Source organism: Erigeron canadensis, chromosome 2, assembly GCF_010389155.1.
Source record: "Erigeron canadensis isolate Cc75 chromosome 2, C_canadensis_v1, whole genome shotgun sequence".
NCBI classification, from domain to species: domain Eukaryota; kingdom Viridiplantae; phylum Streptophyta; class Magnoliopsida; order Asterales; family Asteraceae; genus Erigeron; species Erigeron canadensis.
The window spans coordinates 27,535,196-27,542,235 of NC_057762.1; the positions used below are offsets into that span (position 1 = coordinate 27,535,196).

General features: G+C 31.4%; 1 long non-coding RNA gene across 1 annotated transcript; it reads left to right on the forward strand.

Moving 5' to 3' along the window:
* Nucleotides 1-3,045: 3,045 nt before the first annotated feature.
* On the forward strand, nt 3,046-4,222 carry LOC122589426. Its single transcript, XR_006322263.1, has 2 exons — nt 3,046-3,573; nt 4,029-4,222. It is a non-coding gene; the product is annotated as an uncharacterized LOC122589426 (long non-coding RNA).
* Nucleotides 4,223-7,040: the final 2,818 nt, after the last annotated feature.

Consider the following 7,040-nt stretch of genomic DNA (forward strand, 5'->3'; position numbering starts at 1 on the left):
TCATGAAATTTATTGTAATAAGTCCCTTTGGATTCGTTGGACCTCCATATCCTGGAACCTAACTCCACATTGAAAAATCAATATAGTGAATGTTTGCTAATAATAACTGTCACCACCATCGTCCCTCAAACTTACATTTGACCACCACCAACGACTTGAAATCAACACATCCAGAGACTTTGCACTTGAATACCACACCTATTAGTCTATTATGATACTTTACTGCTACCAATTACCATTCATCAATTGTGATCTAAAGCATAAAAATTAATAAACTTTTGATATCGAAAGGGAAGACCGTGCAGGCAACATACAACAAAATAATTTTATGTAATTTCTGGAGTTTGTAAACTATTACTCGTAACTACGAAGAACAGATTGATATGGCCAACGGGTAACCACCAGAAATTTTAATTAGAAGAATCACCAAAAATAATAATAGCAAAAGAAAGATACCTTGAAATCATCATCCTTTTCACTCAAATGCAAAACCTTATTCGTTTTGCGATGGATCACAACTAAATCCAGGAGAAGGTGGGATGTTTTTGGAGACAACAGATAAAGGTAGAGTATGGAGCGGTTTTGATGAAGGTATTATGTGAGAAGATTGAAGAGGATTACAGTTGTTTAATCTAAAAAGTAAATCACCTATGGGCCTACACATGAAAAACCGCCATTTTACGTAAACCGTTTCCTTGTATTTGCTATACAACAGCCACGTCAGATTTATAGTATATAAATTGCTTTCTAAAGTATGACACATAGGACTAACTTAGAAAAACCTAAGTAGTCATTTATATAGTGTATAGATAATAATAATAATAAAATTATTTATAAGATTTTTATTAAAGGTTAGTCATTTTTTTATTAAATAAATATTAAAAAATAAAATTTAATAAAGAGAGAGTATTAGGCTAAATGAGAAGGATTAGGGTTGGAAGTATACTCCAATCTCCTATTTTAGTTATATTATGATAGATAGATAGACTAGAAGTCGGAGCCAATTAATATAATCCGCATGTTGTCATGTTGTCATCTGAGAGAGTCTACGCATGCTATCTTGTCTTCAACTTAGTAGATGAATACACTACTACACCTGATCATGATACGTCTTAATTTCTTGGAAGCAATTTGCGAGTATATAATCCCAGTGAATCTCATCGCAAAATGGCACATTTAATTTAAAGTTGCGTGAATCCATCAATGTCCCAATTATCAAGCCAACAACGAATAATAGAGTCCGCGAGTTGTCCAACATACCGAGATTTAAAAATTCTATAATGCCAAAAAGGTGCATAAATGGATCCAAACATACTTAGATGGATCACACAGAAATGATGGGTGGATAGAGGTCATCTTATGTAAATCGTATTAAGGATATTATTCGGTTTAAGTATAGTTTCTTAGTTATATTATATTTAGTAGATTAATATCTTTTATATATTTAGTAGATTATAGTTTCTTAATAATTAGTTGTCTTGATAAACAAGTTGTACATTAGCTATATAAAACCCTTCATTGTATTAATAATATTAAGAACAATTCACATCACAATATGAGATTCAGAGCCAAATCCGCTCCAACAAGCAAACTGTTCTTTAAAAATCACAAAAAAAGAAGAAAAAAGAAAAAAAAAAAAAAAAAAACAATCCGATCAAAACCCAAATCATATATTATTTCGATTAATCGTCTTAAAAAGTTTCTTTGCTTTGTTCCTCTCGGCTGTAACACACCAAAACCTCAAAAAAAAAAAGAAAAAAAAAAAAAAAATGGTTTTTGAGATGTCCGTTCACAATATCCACAAAAGTCAAAATCAATTTTTTATTCTTTTCGTTTTTCAGTTGAAGTCCCTCCATCACAATATCTTCCTTTGTACAACATCAAGTCAATTTGTTTGTTTTGTTTTATTATTACTGACTTGGAAAAATTCAAAACAATAGTGTGTTTTACTTTTATGGCCGCAAATCACAAACAAAGCAAATCAAATTAGTTTGATAGTTGTCGAATCAAAATCCAAATTATTTTTTAAGGGAAAAAAATCTATGCCTATACCGTAGTTGCCGGTTTCAAATTTTTTGATTTCAATCCATCAGCCCATACCGTAATGGCCGGTTTATTTGACTTGTTGTCTTCAAACAATGCGCAACCCCATACCGTAGTGTCCAGTTTCATTAATCAAAAGCTCTAACGAGCAATTTCATCTCTGCCCATACCTACCTCAATCGGGTTCTTCGCTACCTCAAAAACAAAATCGGTAGCCATAGATCAAGGTTTCAAGTTCAAGTCCAAGATATGTATAACATCCAGCAAATTTCGGGTTCTTTTTAGACATTCTATTTTAACGAAGTATATGTATTTTTTACAACTAGCAAAACATTGGTTAGTTATGTCTAACTAAGTACATTTATTACAAATATAAGATATGTTTGAAAAGTTGATTTATTTATGAAAGATATATATGCATCATGTAAGAATTAGATGGAAACAATAATTGTCATTTAATTTGCTAGCCAATATTTACGGTCATTTAGCCTTTGATACGCACAAACTCCTTTAATCAAATAAGGTACATGAAAAACTTGTTTATTATTAACAAATATAGAGAAGATGTCATATTTGCTTTGGCTAAGCACGAACAAAAGGCCTCAAGGCCATAACATCTTGCAACAAATTTTAAATCTAATATTATAACTCATGTAAGCTTTCCTAATATGTTTAAACTTATGTATACTTTTATTACAAATTAAACATGACAATTACATGACTTATAAAGTACTTAAACTTAACTAGCTACTTACTAAATTGAATCTTGTACGAGTATCTAATTTGGTATGAACATTATAACTAACAAATAATAATCAACTTCCGTGACAAGCTCTCTTCCTCAATACACGTAACATTAAAATTATCAAAGTCACCATCTTTATCCATATGCATAATTATAGATTTTGATATCTCCTAAAAAGTCAGAAACTAATATGATTCATTCATTAGCTAGCCCCCGACCTCACGGTTGTACAAACCAAAACTCAATTTGATGTCTTCAAAGTACACGTGCCATGTTTAAAACAAATCTTCCACAACTTGAGGACCAAGTAACCACTCATCTAGTTACCTTAAATTTGACCTATAAATACCCCTTTCCGTTGCCTTCATTCCGTACATCCAACACATCCTTTCTTCCTCTCCATATCACACCTCAAGTCTCTTGTTTTCTTCTTGTTTTCTCGTAGCTGAAATGGCTATAAAACAACCCCAACATCATCCTGAAACAGCCCCGGAATCATCGCGAAACACCCTCCATGAACACCCATAGGGGCCGTAGGAAGCTGCTGGGTTTCAAGGTTGCAAGGGATGTTCGAAACACCTATAAAGGACACGACGGTTGCTCGTGATAATTGTAGGAATAATAAGAATAGAAAGATTTCTAGTTCATGTTGAATTCATTTGAGATCATTTCGAGTTTCCATGTTTCGAGTTGGTTACAAAATCTTGTAACAATTAGGCAAGGTTTAGATGTTCGTGGATACTGATCGCTCGTCTTCCTCGTTAACCCATCCTCTTACTTGTCAGGTGAGTCTCATAGCCCTTCTTTTTAAATATTTTATATTTTGGGGTGAGAATACACTGCTCAATTTTATGGAAATAAGTACTTTTAATAGTTTGTGTATGGCTATGTATACAATCACTCATGAAAGCCCCTTGTTAACTTGAGCCGTGAAACAAACGCGCGAATATTATGGATAGTACTATCGGGGTTGATACCCCTGTCCGGGCTAGTCATGCTAGCTGGGTTAAACAGGCATATAATAATTGAAACTACAGTGTTGGAGTGAAACACCACTGAAGGGGTAGCAATGGTTAAGGCATCGGCACTCAAGGCATAGCATACGAAACTATTGGTCTTTTTATATCATGTGATATTATACAAAAAATGAAATCTTGTGATCCATGTACGTGAACGTTTATGGTAAAAACCTACGAACTCACCAACATTATGTTGACGTATTTTAGCGTGTATTTCTCAGGAAACTAATTACTCGGAGTATAAGTAGAAGAAGCATGCTCTTTGGTAGTCACATATGCATATTTTCAAGAGTTTTTCTATTAAGCTAATCATGTTGTAGAATCTCTAGTATAAGTTCTGTACACTTTATGTAAGATCCTGGTTTTTATATTAATAATATTTCAAAACGTCTTATTTAGAGGTCGTTTGTTATAATTTGTGATTGTGATCTCAAGAAGTCACCCTCCACTAGGTGTCACCCTGGGCAGGGTGTGACAATATGGTCAATCATCTTGCGGGGGTGTATTAAGAAAGTTTTCTACAAGTTCAAGTCCAAGATTTCAAGTTCAAGTCCAAGATTGGCTTCTCTGAGTCAGCCATCTTGCAGGAGCGTATTAAGGATATTATCCAGTTTAAGTATAGTTTCCTAGTTATATTATATTTAGTAGATTAATATCTTTTATATATTTAGTAGATTATAGTTTCCTAATAATTAGTTGTCTTTACTTGATAAACAAGTTGTACATTAGCTATATAAAGCCCTTTATTGTATTAATAATGAACAATTCACCTCACAATAAATCGCATAATGAAAACAAAAAATTGTTGAACGTAATACTAAAATTGTACTATGGAGGTCCTACCCGTGGGCAGTGGCGTTATTGTTGAAGGCATTGAGTTTAGGCCAATCCAAACAGTTACATAGCTTTTCAAAACTAAGATGTTTTTAGTTTATATATGTATTGGAATGAAAGAATGATTATCATTCTCATTGAAATGTTTGGTTGATTGTCTAAGATTTTGAATTGGATATCATAATTCATACCCATTAGAGCTGATTTGCACATCAAATATCTGGATTAATATTTAAAATGCAACATTTTATTATGTATGGAGTAATGGAGCTATATCTATCATTTCTTCTTATTAATTTTTTGGTACTAGCACGTTACCCGCGCAATGCGGCGGTGGTCGTGACAATGTCGTTGTAGTGAGGGGCCGAGTGTTGGTGATGGAGACGGCGTCGAGTGGTGTGAATAATTGATGTAAATGGTTAATGAAAATATATTAAAGAATAAATGATTGGTAGTGTAAATTAATCATTAATGTTATGGGGTAGTGTATGTTGAAATAGTTTTAAGGGGTGCTAAGTGAAAATATTACATATTTTCAATACTTCTATAAATAAAATGAGCTATTTCTTTTATAATATAGTATAGATATAGATTAGTTAATTCTCAATCGACCTAATGCTCTATATAATAACATCATATTCTAACTGCCTTACAAGTTTGAAAATTTGATATAAACGTTATTTATTCTCTTTTAATAATTGAACACCCTATAAAAATATAAATAAATAACTGAATTCTCATTTAAATGATATTTTAAGTATAGAATCGAATTTATGATGTTAATAGTCCTTTTCAAATGAGTATTTCATTTCCGAAAACAACTTGGGAACCACTCCAAGATGACCGAGTGATGTTGCATTGTTGCATGTATAGTTGGTCAAACATTTATATTGTTCTCGTTGTATTTATTGGTTTTCTAGATACATAATCTAGTAGAAACATAATAAAGCAAATTATGGTTGTGGTTTTAGTCAACCATTTTCTCTTGTGTCAAAGTAGTTATATCTTTATGATCTATTTATATCTTGTGTTTATTTCTTGTATTGAAAGTTGAAACTTGAATATTAGTCATTCTCATTTGTACATAATAATAAAGCTTTTTGTAGATAACTAAAGCTAATTATGGTTGTGGTTATAGTCCAACCATTTTATATAGGGTGTCAAATTAGTTATGGTTTATGACTTATGAGCTGTTTATATCTTGTATTTGAATCAAATATAAGTTATTTTCATTTGTGGATTCTCAAATGTTTTTCTTCGACGGTCAAATTATGTAACATCCCAAAATTCAAAAGGTTATTATTTATATATAGATTATTATTAATATTAATATTAATATTAATATTATTATTAGTATTATAGTGATATGTTTAGAAATTATACTAATTTATTAGTTATAAAAGAAAAGGTTAGAAAAAGGACTAGTTTTGTAAAGCAATAAGACAAGTTATGTTATGTTATTGGATAAAAAGACTAAAGTTGTAAAGTTGATCAAATTTTAGGGACTTAAATGCAAAAAACGTCCATAACATGTAGGAGAAAAATCAAAGACCTCATTCCATCCATTTTTATTATTTTTGTGTAGGTGTTCTTGAGAGAAACAAACCCTAACCGAAAATTTCAAGAATTCATCAATAAACACAAAGTTTATCATCAAATTAGTGAGATTTTGTGATAATAATCAAAACCCATCTTTTATTTAACAATATTGATTGATTGGTGGTAAATATGGCCGGCTTTAAAGAAGAAAAAGAGAGAAGAGAAGAAAATATATCAAATAAATAATATATAATATAATCAAATATATAACAATAATCTTTGAAAAAAACCTATTTTTATGGTGGTGGTGTAGTGATGGTCGAAATTAAGAAAGCAAAAAGAGGGCAAAGAAGTTGATTTTAGGTCTTGCATGGATGATTGAGTGTATGAATTACATATCTACTTGAAGGTATAATCTTTATTTTAATTTCTTATGAACTAGGGTTTTATTGTTATAGTTATTTGAGGATTTATGAAATAAATAATGAACATAGTTTGAAAGTTGAATAATAAAGTTAGAATCTCATAATACATTGTTGGTATGTATGTGTATCTTCAAGAAGAAATCAATATTTATTTAGGGTTAAGAGCGCTGGAATGCAATAAACTATGACCAAAAAGTTATAGTGTGCACGAATTAACGTTTTTCTTTATTCTATGGTGGAAAAATGGTTAAATATATTAAAGTAGCATAAAGCTAGCTTATAAATAGCTGATGTGGACCGGTCACCTTATTTATATATACATGTATATATATAAAAAAATATATATATGAACTTGCAGACTCTTCCCCAACTCCCCCTTTTTCTCTCTCTCTCCCCCTCCCATTTCAGATTCCGGTGAACCCCACAGCAGACCGC